This window comes from Hippocampus guttulatus, chromosome 14 (genome assembly GCF_054856545.1).
Source record: "Hippocampus guttulatus isolate MCC_2025c chromosome 14, RoL_Hgut_1.0, whole genome shotgun sequence".
In the NCBI taxonomy this organism is placed as follows: Eukaryota; Metazoa; Chordata; class Actinopteri; order Syngnathiformes; family Syngnathidae; genus Hippocampus; species Hippocampus guttulatus.
Window position 1 is genome coordinate 1,270,315 of NC_141274.1, and position 14,997 is coordinate 1,285,311.

Below are 14,997 nucleotides of genomic sequence, written 5' to 3' on the forward strand. Positions count from 1 at the left end.
TTAAACGCCGGCAATAATTCCTTCATGCGTCTTGAAGGAAATGCCGGCTTGGCGTTTACTTTATCTTGGTAGGACATTAGCCTTGTGATTGACAGGCGATCATTCCACAGCCTACCCCATCTCAAACGTGTTAGACAATTTAATCACGGTGAGGTTCCTGCTAGCTGTTATATTTCACATATGCTGTGCCCTAATTAGTTTTCATGTGCATCATCCGCTTCAGACAAATAAACCTCGTCAAATAGATGCATCCCTTTGAAAATTGTTTGAAACTAAATATCTAAGTTGGGAGATGCTTTTGTTCATACGTGGCTATGCTAAGGTCTCATGAACTCTGTTGCCAACCAAAAGAGCAACACCAAAGCAGCCTCCCAGATTAACTGAAGTGTGGAGTTTCACGTTTTGTCGCAACAAACAGAATAGCCTCCACGGTATTACAAATAGTTATGTGAGGACACTGTGTTTTTTCAGCCATTTTAACAATGTTGTGTGTCCATACATAGTTTTGTCAACTCTGCCTGGGTTCTTGCTGTTTGGGGCATTTCTCCATTGTAGTCCTTTTTATTATTGTTTTGAACTCCAGTTTTACTCACTATGAATTGTATCGTACGGGGTTATGACTCCGCTGGAAATGCAATAATTGCATCTCGGTAAAGTTTTAAACAATCCCCAGACCATTACTAGTATGTAAAATAGTGTTTCATAGAACTGCGGCAACACTCGATTCATTTTGTCTGGACTGCTGTTGCTGTTATGGCTTGAAGCAAACGGAAACATATGACTAAAAATGAGAATAAAAAATATTGCTGCATGAATCGTAACTGCAGGGCGGCGCGGTGGCCTACTGGTTAGCGCGTCGGCCTTACAGTGCACAGGTCCTGTGTGGAGTTTGCATGTTCTCCCCGTGCCTGCGCGGGTTTTCTCTGTGTGCTCCGGTTTCCTCCCACACTCCAAAAAACATGGAAGGCGGGTTGATTTGGCACTTCAAATTGTCCCTATGTGTGATTGTGAGCGCAAATGGTTGTTTGTCTATGTGCGATTGGCCGGCAACCAGTTCAGAGTGTACCCCGCCTACTGCCCGAAGACGGCTGGGATAGGCTCCAGCGCCCCCCGCGACCCTCGTGAGGATAAAGCGGATTAGAAGATGGTCGGATGGATGAATCTTAACCGCTGCGGTGTTTTAACTCTGCAACCAGTAACATTGCCGAATTACATCACTCTCATGCACTGTAGACATCTAGTGAGAGCAGAAGCACAACGGTCACGCTTGAAGCAACAGGTGAATACTGAATTCTAAATCTACTTTTTAAAAAATCAATTCATGGACCTATTTAATTACAGCACATTTGCAATGGTCAAAAGCTGACTTCAACCAGTTCCTCACCTCCGTTGCCTATTAGGGATGTAACTATATTCGAACGTCACAATACGATATTTTCACAATATGAACCTCAGGTTACAATAATTATCACGATATTGCAGGGGAGTTGACGAAAAAAAAGCTCACAATATTGTAGCAAAAAAAAAAAAAAAACACATTGGCAAAAAAGCACAACATTATGCTTTTGTGTATAACAGCAGTGACAAGAAAAGTGCTCCTATTGGCCCAGCGACACATCGTATCATGGTCTATGTTGTTCACAATGCTGCGTTCAGCTGGTAACACCAATAACACTTAATATTGAGGCACTTACTTGCTATTGCACGCACACGTTGTGAATCTAGTCAATTTGTGAAGGAACTCAAACGTTTTTCATTCCCGTTCATCATGCAATTAGCATGGGTCTTAAACATAGGTGGCCCAATTCAAATTAAACTGCACTAATAAACAAACCACCAGTGTGGTGGAACTGCACAAATGGAACATAACCTGGCCTATGTAACAGATGTAGCGATTTTAACATCGTGACATAACGACGACAATATCGTGGCCATTTTAATATCACAATATTGCCGTTAACCTATCGCCTATCTAGGAAAAATAGTTTATTGGTATTCCACACCATTCAGAGGCACACTCGAACAGGATTAACTGGTAATTTTGTGCGACCTGCATTAGCTTAGCGCAATTGTTTTTTTTTGTGTTTTTTTTTCTTCCCGCATCTAAATGAGATGGGCCTTGACTGTAACCTTGAGAGCTTTTCACGAGCGGCAAAAAGCGTCTGACTTGCCTTCACCTGCACAAGAGAAACTGCACCAAATCTCTTTTGCCCTTCAGTCTCGCATCATTTCAGAGTCTGTTGCTAAGGAACCAACCAGTGGGTCACGCATTTAGTTGCAAACACAGAAGAAAGACTGAATAGAAATTGCAGCCTTTACAAAATGAATTCTTGTCTTACTAAGGTCTCCCTGCGGTTTTGTTTGTCAATAAGACCTTCAATTTATTTGGCGACACAGTTTGAATAATCATTGTTCGTGTGCTGCATGCTTGTTGCATTTCCAATTGGTAGTACAGATCATGTAATGTCCTCCCTCTTTCTCTTTTTTCCTTGTATGTGACAAACCTCTTGCAAATTACACAAGCTCATATCATAATTCAGCATAATATGCAAGAATGACCAGGTCAGGGAGTGGACAAAATGGCAGCGCTAAAACTACAGTGTGGGAGTACTAAGTGGTCCGAGATGATTCAGTGCTTTCACAGCTAATCAAAGTTGCTTGCATAAGTGGCCAAAAATGTAATCTGCATCGCTGCGAGCAAGAGTTCTAAAACGTCATGAATACCAAAATGTACTTAAATGATTTGTCCAAATCTGAGCTGTTCTCGCATCTTTATTAGCCTGACCTAAACGAGACCTGCACATGCGATCCCAAGTGTTCCACTTTGTCCGTATTTCGTGATGGGTTGTTGCCATATGTTCCGCTATTACAGATGCGTTTAAAATGTTCTGGATTGAACATATTGCACATTAGTTTCATTTGGATTTTGAGATTAGCGAGTTTACCGAATAGGTATCGGGTGCTTGACCTTTACCTCCCATGACTTGTGATTGGCTGACACAAAATTTGGACTCAACCAACCAAATCATCAATCATTTGTCGATTATGTCATCACAACTGCCTCGGTGTAAAACTGTCTTCAGGCAAATTTGACGGTGGTGCGGCCAGCTCGGGCGGCAGCTGTCAAGAGAGAAAATATGATAGACGGGACAAGTCCAGAAACCGGAGATGAATTAATACACAAAAGGAGGGGCCTCTATGGTTTAAAGCGGGGGTCGGCAACCTGCGGCTCAAGAGCCGCATGCGCTAGTTGGCTACCTGGAGCTTTTTCAAAAATGTTTCTGTAAGAGGACAAACATGACATAAACATTCTTAATGTTTCCCAATGCTGTAAAAATTTGTAGAATAAATCTCAAATTTAAACATTTCTGCCCGCGAGGATTTGCGGCATAGCCTGCGACACACATTCCTATTAGCATGGTGAGATGTCAGTCAGGTGGCTGTTGTAAAGAAAAGCAGCATTTCATGTACAATTCACCGAGGGTACTGGCAAAGAATGTGAATGCGGAGGTCCGAGAGAAGCATTTTTAAATGGCATACGTGAGCTACGATAGTTAACACGCTGCAAAAGTGCGTCCCATCCCATGCCTCATTCATCTTAGCGGCTTTTATGGCTGTTGTTCATGATGGCATCCTTGGTGAGTGCGCGCGTGTGCGGTAACGGGTCCATCGCGGGAGGTTGCTTGATCGAACAGTAGATCTTCGGTCAAAAAAGGTTGTGCACCGCTGCTCTCCAGATGCACTGCAGGAAAAAAAAAATTAATAATGAAGGCTCATTGTGTATTTGTAGCCAACTTAGTCATTTTGATAGGAGGCTATTATAGCTAATATTAATACATACGGCATGGCATGTGTTCCCTTCATTATAAGGCTTTTCATTTTTTGCGGCTTCAGACATATTTCTTTTTTTTTTTTGTCCAATATGGCTCTTTCAACATTTTGGGTTGCCGCCCCCTGGTTGAAAGTATATTAATACATAGAATATTGTTGTATGCTATTATTTGGTTTGCCCACTACGGTGCAAAGTTTATATTTTTACTTTTGAAATACGCACAATTCCTGTTCAAAATACATGTTATTTCCTATTTTAATACCCCCCCCCCCCCCCATCTATTTATCTTTGATAAAGGATCATACAACCTATTCCAAAATACTTCCATTATAAATCTTTGTTACGCTATCATTACCGTGAAGGTATTGAATTATCCTTACATGAATTTTCGGCCATATAACCGTCCATTGCCGCCATCCAGGCAAGTGTTCGTGACCGTGGAAGGTTGCGTTTATCCGCGCTGCCGAACAAGCCACAGCTCATAGGTTGTATGGCTCAAGTTTAGCTTAGCACTTAGTATTCGCTCAGTAGTTCCCAAGAATTTGGGAAAGCAGGGAGAATGGGTGACTGTTCGATATAAGCCGATGTGTGACTGGCAGCTCCTTCGGCTTTGTGGTCAGTTATTGCTTAAAGCCTTTTTCACACGGAGGCAGACACGATGATGTCAATAAGTGTCATCTTACTGAAGGGCAAATGTATACCGTCCACCGCATATACTGCATATAACGCGCACCGCTCGTCGGCAAAGCATTTTTGTTGTTTCACCTCTCTAAAAATTTGCAACGTGACTGGAAATTGAAGAAGAGGTCCGGCTAATTGCAGGAGATTCAGAGTCAAAGCAACTGTTCTTTATGATCAGCTCATTCTACTCTATTAATATTCCACTAAAGAGGCCAATTGACTTGCTGATGTGCATCTTTGTGATGTAGCCTTGATGATGCAGCACAAAGGTGGATTTTTGTTCTTGTGAAGCCGCCGGCTCTGGAAGGCGCATCTCCGGACAGGATGCTTTCATCCGTTGCTTATATAACACCTTTCATTCTCCATATATTTAACATTCATTAGACGTTGAGCCCCAGAACTCGGTTAACAGAGAAAACGTCAGTCATTTGTGACACTTAATAGTGGGCGCAGATCGCTAAAAGATAGCGAATGTGGTCAAATGTCCCTCAGCCCTAATGCCTATTTACTTGGTACCGATTAAAATAAATTGACTTTCGTTATAATGTGGACCGAGTGAGAAACACTGCAAAGTATACCCTGGAGCCTATCACAGAACAAGATTCAGTAAATATTAAATTAGAGGACCCTGAAAAGTAGCCTCAATAAAGTCAGTAAATACAAATTACAGCAGAATCGGGAATGGACTGATTGTATCGGAGTGCCGACACCGGAGATTTTTGATGCAGTCCGATATGAGCCGATACCTGGTTGTTGTTTTTTTTTTGTGATATCTGACCGATATGTGATATTCACATCAGATTGGGGCACCCATATTTTAAAACCGGGTCTGAGTCTTTGTTAAAACTGTAATTCATTCATGCTATTATTCTCACACACATTTCTTCATAATGGTCTTTTTTATTTTGTTTGATGTAATCTTTGTATTTTCTGCTTTATATTCTGGTCAGCACAAGCTTTGCTCCCTCAATTATCCCTTTGTATAACTAGCACATAAATTAAAGATGAAGAATTTCTTGATAATGTGCATGGCGTGGTTGCAATGTAGCTCTTCTGCTGCAGTTTTCACCTCCAAAGTTGACCGTTAACTTTCTTGGGAGCAGGTTGTGTTTTTCAGGGCGTTCTTCTTCTACCTTGAGTCGCGGCTGTTTTTTTTCCCCTCCAAAGCTGGAAACTCCAAACAGCATAGAGCGATCCTATGCCAGTGCAAGGGGCTGTCACCTGAAAGCCCACTGATGCCTCCGAGCGATGCTTGGGATTGTAAAACATGACTAATACATCTTCTCAGTGACATGCCGTGTGCTCACAGAGCAAATAGGGAAGGCAAAAAAAAAAAAAAAGATTTCTAACTTCGGAGCTGTCTGCTGAAGTCATGATACCTCCGAATTTGTTAGGCTAATTTATTACTCTAATGTTGTTTACGCATTTCTTTTCAGACAGTTGCCAAGATCATGTGAAGAATGTGTGATCTGCAAGTCACAAGCAATGATAATTAGCCGTGGGCTTTTTACTATCTTCATGGAGAAAATGAACACTGAATCACATTGATTGATACAATACAACACAATACATTTTTATTGATATAGATGCATCATATTTTCTTTGACCATATGTGAGAATCTCTTAATTCCTCCAAGTCGGTGTTGTGCTTCGATAGCTGATGTCATGTTGACTACCTCAGACAGCCCACTAGTAGTGTGCTCAATTCTGCAGCATTGACCGAATTCGCTACAATCAATTCATCCATGAATTTTTTTTTTTTTCTTGTCCGGTGAATGTTGTAAATTCCTGTTTCCGGGCCAGTGTTTCATACACAGAATGATACTTCGCACAGGATTTGTGCCATAGTTTGGCTGGAGCTCATCTTACCCATAGGGGACGGGACGTTGCATTCAGACGGCACTCTGACTCAGCAGCGCCTCTGCTGGTCAAAGCCAATTTAATCAAAAGATCAATTCCACGCAATTTACTGAATTATTAATAATCAGTGAATCTATTAACTGTTGTTGTTTTATTCCTTTGAATGTTCTGAACTCCCACTTCCAGGCCAGTGCTGTATTGATAAAAATAATACTGCCCACAGGAGTTGTGCCGGAGCATGTATACTGCATTTCCTGAGCTGACGTTACAAATTACTTCTTCGGACAGCATACAAGTTCAGACAGTGTCAACAATTGCTTCAAAGTGACCTAATTCCTAATACCAATTAATGCAAAAAAATATAAGATGAACTGTCGAAATCTGAAAGAGAAATGTCAAAACACCAACACATCTCAATGAACTGTATTTTAATGACACCGCTTGTACAGGAAATGGCGCGGTTTAGGACTTGTGTTCCTATGGCGGCAACATAATCCAAACAACGCGAATGTAGTCGGAAAGCCAAAATTTGAATATTTGTACGAAAACCCTTGCAAGCCATGAATGTATGACAGTTGGATGAAAACAGCACACCTGCTTGTGCCAGAGAACAGCATGTTCCGAAATGGCGCATTGTGAATGCGCTTTGTAACCCCAAAATGTCATATGTTCACTTGGTACCGTCGAAAATCCGAGGACCGCCCTGTATTTGGATAAAGTGTTTTTGGAATATTGCTGCTTACTTTTGATGATCATTTTCCGCAAAACAGTAAGATGGCTAAAAATGGTGTGTATAACTGTCGTTACATTTTTGTAGCGTTACGAGCCTCTAATGTTGTTCATGATGGCAGTTATGGGTGACATGCATTTTCAGTGAAAAGCCCTTTTAAGGTTCGAGTTAAACGAGGCAGCAGGAGTGAAACACTTGTGTCTGTGTGCGTTTCGTCTTGGGGTTTTCAATTTGATTCGACAAGGCAAGTTTACTTTTGTCACTGCTAGCCATCTGCGTCAGGAAACTGGCAAGGAAAGTGTTCACAATGGCCCTCATTACATTTCAAAATGTATATCTAAGCCGATGATGGATTGGGGACAGCATTTGTTTTTGAAAGGTCAGTCGATACCGCTGGCCGTCTCACCGTTACGATGCTGTTTTTGTCTGAAATTAAGTCTCTCAGTTCGTATTATACAGCGATGGTGGGAGCCGATAATGCAAAATGCTGGGCCTTAGTTATTAAGATCCCAAATAGCGGCCTCTAAATTGTGTGGTCACTCACTCTAATGGATTGTGTGAGACGTTGACACGAGGTGTAAAAAAAGGGTTTTGTGCTTGAGGGAGCTCTGATGGTTTTCACAATTCAAAATGGGGTGGGGGTGGGGGGGCACTGCAAGCACAAAATCAAGTCTGACGTGATGAAATTAATCGAAAGACTTCAGCAGATGAGGCCACCACCGTTTTTCACAGTCGCTGAAATGACACAGATGCAAGAATGCAGAGTTAAAAGGAATTTTGTTTTGCTGTAGGTGATATGACTTCCTCTGGTGACCGGCATGCAAAATATCTGCATAGTTTATTACGTTTGTTTGGCAGATGCAACCCTGTCTGTGAGCAACCAAGTTTCCGCCCATTTTTGCAAGCATTAACCTTTAGTAAGTCGGTTATTTAATCTTTTAGAAAGCATGGTTTGACTGAGGCAGAGTGGCTTTCTACAGCAATTGCTTCTGCCTGATCATTTTTACTAGATTTCATCTTTTCTGCTGGCATTTTAAAGAAATATATCTTGGAATATCTTGAATAAAATATCTTGGAAACAAACCTAATACCATTACTACCATTCTCAGGCTGGCATTAGCCTTGCAAGTCTTAATGGCCCGAGGCATTAAGATTATGATTAATTTTGATGTGCTCGTTAGTGGGTAGGTCAAATTAAAATTGTTCATTCGGAGTTGGCTATATTATTTACATATGCAATTTTTTTTTCATGGCTGCATTGATAAATCGCATTCTATTACAGGCTTTTTCCCGGCTCAAATTGAGGCAGACGTGGTACCATCCTGACCGTACGCCATGACATGCATGTATTCTGTAAATTGTACGGACTCGCTTTCTTTTATGGGGAACGTACTTTAAGTTAAGAGTTCCAAAAACAACACGACCATCATCGTGTTAAATCATTCGTTTATTAAAACTTGCATAGGAGAATGATGGACTCAAAGCTTGTGTGGTTGGGCCACTTTTGTTTGAGACACTCATAGAATATTTTGAAGCTGCCTTCAAGTGCTTCTGTGGTCCATGTCCACCTTTGTTTGTTTGTTTGTTTATTTATTGAACATAAAAACATATATAGTAATAAATGGACTGAAAGTAAGGTAAGTAAAATAGTAAAAAGGAAAGAGAAATCGGTCATCATACAACACAATTATGTTCAAAGGAGTAGGAAGTGCTCCAATAGCATGCTGCAATGTCGTCCGTTAAAAAAAGCAAAAAAAACAATATATCTAAAATATATTATTTTAGTTTTTGTAACTTTATTAGTTAAGTACTAGCGCCCTTATACTTCTCCTTCTCTTCTGCTGCTTTTTGAATAGCTGTCACCTTATGTCTTTTTAATGTGTCCCACCTGTAGTTGGTTGATGGCTGTTTCACAAGGGAAGCGGCGGTTGCCTGCTGTGTTTGGGCCCAGCGCTTTTGGCATAAATAACAGTGCCTGTCTTCTTCATGTCGTATGCCTGAGCCAGGTAAATATGTCCAGCCCCTGCTTGTCAAAGCCACTGGCTCATGTGTGTTGAAGACGATAAGCAAAGAGGAATCAAAAATAATGTTTCAATCACGTACACGTTGACTTTGCTTTATGTTCCTAATTGGAAACAGATTGATGTAGCCTCGCCCCGCCGACTCGTCCTGTCCTACATTCCGACCCTCGGTATCACCAGTGTTTCAGACCAAATTTCCACGTTGTCACTACCGTGAATTATTATATTTTAACTGCCCGTTGCCTCCGTTTTTCTGCTCTGTTTCACCTGGACTTGTCACGGTCACTTTTTAAAGAAAAGTGGCTGATTTTCCCTGCCACATCTGCAACGCTAAAAATCATAAACATTACTTTGACACGAAGGAAGCTCTTATTTTAAGGTACGTGACATGCTTCGATGCAAAAAAAGCAGGCAATATTTCCCTATTTGTGAAATCTGCAAGGGAAAGTCAGCACGCCGATAGCACCGACTAGTGAGGGAAAAACAGGATTCGATCTGTTACTTCTCCGGTAGTTGCTGCAAGCCTTTCCCGTGCTTTGCTGTTGATATAGCGCCTCCACAGTGGCGCGACGCTGCCACTACAGTTAAAATACAAAGCTGCCACACGGTGACATCAATCGCTCAATCAGCACAGCTGGAGCGCTATGCTATGTCGCGCGATATCAATCGGTCTTGGTGTGGGCAACACAAAAGTAGCTGGAGGTGGCCGCCACGCAATTTTGAACACATTACATTACACGTTACATTGTTGGAGTAGCTTACTGCTAGCTTCCTAGTAGCTGCCTGACCACTGCAACTTTATATTTTTCATATTGACTACAGCTGCTAACTTTTCTAATATTATCAAGCTCTTTTTGTTCTGCAAGTAAGTTGCATTGGCGAGTAGTTATAAAGTTTGTAGGCGATTGTTTGCCTGAGCTGTGGGAAATCAACAAGTATAAAAAGCTGTTTTTCGCTTTTATTGTATGCCTTATTGAAAGTTACTCATTGGCAAATGCAATGCATTGAACTATCATGACCACTACAGCTACTTCTAATGACTTTCGATATTATTTTGTTCTTTTTTTTTTTTTTCATCGAAACAAACCAATTACTACTATGAATGTCGCTTTTAGCAGGGAGTTTGCATTCGCCTACCCCAGTGATTCCCAACAAGTGTGCCGGGGCATATTAGTGTGTCCTGAGAGCTCTGACGGTGACATTATTAAATTTCTCTTGGTGAGAAAATTATTTATTAATAACAATTAACGTTTTTTGTACATATCTCTATGCCAACAATTTATAGTGACAGAAAGAACAAATAAATGATCTATTAGATGGCAAAAAGTATGAAATTGACCTCTTTTTGTGGCAATATTGTTTGGCGGAGTGCCGTGCGATTTTTCGAACGTAAAATATGTGCCTTGGCTCAATCAAGGTTGGGGGTCACTTGCCTCCCCTAACAAGGATTAATGATCAGAGTAATGATTCCATTTGTGTGGTTGTTTGTGTGCTGATCTTGAAAAATGTTTACTGGTTGGCCAACATGTTGACATATGCCATTTTGTTTTTATTTTATGCACGTACTAGCCTCGGTGACGAGCCTGATATTTGATTCGACTTTCGTCTGTATTGAAGTAGACTTTAAGTGAATAACTGAGATTTTGTAATGTCAATTTAGAAAATGATGCAGAGTACTTAGTTGGACCTCGGCCAGGATCAGTTGTGGATTTCCTCAACGTGTCCTTTATCTTATTAGTATTCTGCTGTATCATATTGGTTCAACTCAAAAGTAATATTAAAAAAAAAAAAGTCTCATATAACAGACATTCTGCAGCTCAGTATTTGACAAGACATTGATCCGATGACTAAAAGCAGGAATAGCTTTAATGAATGGGTCTCATGTGACTCAGAGGTCTGCGGCACCACTGTCACGCTTTCAGTGGATGTGAAGAAACACTGATTCATCCGAGCACCTTATGAAGCGCCCGTCTTGGCTCGTCCAAATGGGGATTGATAAATTGCAAGCCTCTTTCTTGCATCCACCCGGAGACATTTTCAGATGTGCGGTAGAATCTGAAAACCAGCGCATGTCAAATTTCAGCAGTGTTTAATACTTGTTTAATGGTACTCGAAAAAGCACCCCTGACATCTCACGTTTACATCACATGTTTATTTTCAGAAGTCAAACTGATTTCCCCTCTCATGACAGATGCGTACCAGATAGGCGGGCTTGACATACTCCACATTCTCAAGAAGACAAAAAAGGCTGTGGTGTGACTAGCTTGGACAGTTTCATTCATTATCTCCCTGGGCTGACGACGCTTGAGCACAGGTCAACGGAGATGAGTTGTAAACAGAGCCTTAGACTGAGGGCCCGGAGGTCTCTGCTTGGCCCTGAAGTGCCTTTTCCACACATTGCAGCTTTGCCACATTCAATGTGTGACCCTGTCCTTTGCAGCAGAATGTCCTCCATTGTGCTGTGGAACAAAGACGCTCTCTCTCGCAGTGACGGGCAGCTTATTTTTTGCGTGTGTTTTGAATGCGGAAGGGTCAAGAGCGAGCTTATTTCTTAACAAAGACTTAGAGTAGTACAATGGTACCTCAAAGTCCAATCATCATGCAGTCAAGTTATTCCAGTAAAATCTTTTTAATTGAAATGAAAACGGCTACTAATGTAACATAAAATGTTAATTATAACACACATTTAATCAACAATACCGTTTCATGTGACAAGCATATGCTAGCTAACTAGTCATTTTGCACACAGCGCTAGTTGCAGACAAGTCTTTGGTACACAAAAAGTTAGCCAACAAGTACCGTAGCTAGCTAACACAGCAGTGTGCATCTTCACTCTGTGCTGCCTTTTGTCAAACATCAGGGCTCCTTCAATAACACAAAGTTCTGATTCTGTCTTCCTTTTTGTCAAAGCGTCACAGAGAGATGTATTCAACACCAGTCACAACAGCTCCAAATCAAAGTAATCTGTTTCCAAAAAGGTAGCACCCTATGAAGCTTACAGAAGTGGGAGTAAAACAGGAAACAATCAACCAAAATTAAATGCGTAACAGCAAAAACAAAACCCAACAACCCCCCCCCCCCCCCAGGACAAAACAAACCAAAAAAAAACCCCCCCACAATGTAGATAAAAATGACACATCTTTTAAGAGCAAATGGTAGTGGCTTGCCTGTTGTCAATCATATTCTGACAGTATGAATGGACATACAAATTAGCTTTAAGAGTTTTTAACTCAACTGACAGACCACAAGTCTTTGCTCTTTTCATGACTTGTTCCGACCGCGCATGAAAGGCTCCTTTTAGCACTTTCATCCATTAATGGTACTTTGACAATATTCTAAAATGAAGACTACAAAGGAGGGAGTGAATTATCAGAGGTATTTAGCATCCTTTGCTGTTTGATGTGAACTCTGAAAGAGAAATTGAATCATGTATTTTATGTAGTCGGAAGTAAGTGTGCTGGAGAGCTCGATAGTTCAGTTTGGTTCCAAATGGCAAATTCTGATATGGCTTACGTCTCCACCATGAACCGTGTAGTCCTAAGTGACATTTGACTCAAGAATTCAACCAATGTCTCAATTGTTGTTGTTAATGTTAATTGGATGAGATGATAGGCAGGATGGTGTATGGTTGGCAGGATAGTTAGTGTCTGCCTCTCAGTTAGTTCTGGGTTCTAACCTCGGCTGTGGCCCTCCTGTGTGGAAACGTGATGGGTTTTTTTCTCAAATGCAAATTGCCCATTTGTGGAAAATGTGAATGGTTGTTTCTGTATAAAGTAGCACATTGATACACTTGATGCACATTTAATTTGATTCAACCCAAAGATAATCTGTCTGCTTTCACGGAGGACGAGAGAAATTTGTAGTTTACTGTTGTGACGCTCAAATTCTGACCATTTGGAAATGTTAAATGAAAAAAGGTGTCTTAATGATTCATTGATTATCATAAATATGTATTGATCATTTTGACAGTCAATTAAACAGATTGTAGAATAACATTTCTTGGAAAATCTGCTTGGTTATAGCCCCACATTGAATAGCATACACCGTGTTGCTCTTCTTCAGGCCGGAAAACTACTGCAGTTACTACAGAATCAACTACGGGAGTTCAATCAACTGTTGCCAAGTAGCAATCATGCCAAATCACTGCTCGAATGTATCATTGGCAGAATTCTCATTTGATGTTTGCTTTGCAGTGCCCAACAACAAACCTCTCAACCGCTTTTCATCCACCCTGTGGTATTCATTAATTGCTTACAATGAGTAACTCTCAGGAAGCTCAATCAAATTTCACCCCCCACTCCCACCCCGCTTTTTTTCCCCCAAAGTGTGCATCATCATCCTATCCTATGTCGCTTGGAAGTGCTCATGTTTCCTGCCAGTGGGGTAAGGCTGGAAACAGATGGCCAGCGACGACCGAGGAAGGGGTTTTTGGATCGCGACAAGCGAGCAACAGATGGAAAGTCGCATATGCCTCCAAGTCCCTTCATCCTGCCAGCAGTCCCGTGACAAGCTGTGGGAAGATTCTGCCCAGGTTGGGGAGGATAGTACAGAGAATGAAGTCTCCATGGAGTAGACGTGGTTGTCTGAGGCCATTATGTCTGCAACACGTCGGAATGTAGGGGTGAAACGAGCCCTCGAGAAGTAGTGCCATCGGGAAGATGAGTCTACAGAAATTGTTCATACTATGCGCTAGCACGATGCCGAAGGACTGCGAGGGCCTCCTTCAAAATCAAAGCCGAAGAATTAATACATGGACATGAGTTCCGTGTTTGCCTTTTATTTTGAAGTTGGCCCCCGCAGCATGTTGGCGGCGTGTTACTGTAATGCTATGATTCCCAACCAGGGGTACGGGTACACATATTTAAAGGTTGTTGCCCTTTTAATGGGGAATTACTGAAAGGAACTATTATTGAAAATAGTTTGATACTTAATAATTCAAAAATCCTTCTTGATAGAGAAAGATTTTTGAATTGAATATATCCCAAGAAGGATATATATATATATATATATATAAATATAAATAAAGAAGGATTTTTGAATTATTAATTATCAAACTATTTCAATAATATTAATATATATTATATCATATATATATATAAAGAGGGATTTTTCCTTTTTATTTTTATTTTAAGGCAATATATTTCTTTTTGTTTCATTTGAGCTAAAAAAAAAAAAGACCATTCCTGAAAATGAAATGATCAAAATGCTTGTTATGTTCTACTTTTGGAAAATTATCAACACCAGTGAATGAGGGCCTACTCATGCAATGACAAAAGGTTTGGGAGTTCACAAGATTAAAAAAAAGACAACAACAAAACTTAGGAACCACTGTCATAATGCATTGTATGAGCAATTATTGAAAATTTGAGATGTGCCATGATAATTACAGAACAGGAAGTTACTTTTTCATACAAAAATATGGACACTGACTGTGCGATAGATTATTAATTAAATATAAATTAAATAGATACCTTCGGAATGCGAGTGACTTGACCACACTTCTCAAAGAGGGATTGTAGTAAAAAAAAAAAAATCAACATATCTGTGCATCAGTGTTTGGAGAAGCAGTGATCTGGTTTTGGCTGCCCTCTTTTCTTTGACAATGTGTAGATTTTTTTTCCAGCGGAAAGAAAAAAACCCCCTCCTGATAGAGAAAGTGTGACCTGTATATACACACGCTGGCTGTAAATGAGAAGCCAGGAGAAGTGTGTCACTGAGAGCACGCGGACTATTTAAAGGATGCGGGGCTGTGGAAATTCAATGTAATTCCTTAATAGCTTAGGGACAAGTCACATTTTTTTCCTTCTCGCTCTCTTCAAGGGCGTTTGTGAGCTTTGGTCCCTTCATTCAGTTTGTTTTTCTGCATGTTTTTT

At 40.7% G+C, this 14,997-nt stretch overlaps 1 long non-coding RNA gene across 1 annotated transcript in view; it reads right to left on the bottom strand.

The window, feature by feature from the left end:
• Nucleotides 1-2,790: 2,790 nt before the first annotated feature.
• The window catches only part of LOC147194409 (uncharacterized), a 52,455-nt gene continuing 40,248 nt past the window's right edge, over nucleotides 2,791-14,997 (bottom strand). The window contains exon 3 of the long non-coding RNA XR_015102937.1: nucleotides 2,791-3,742. This is a non-coding gene — a long non-coding RNA (uncharacterized LOC147194409). The remainder of the gene's footprint in view (nucleotides 3,743-14,997) is intronic.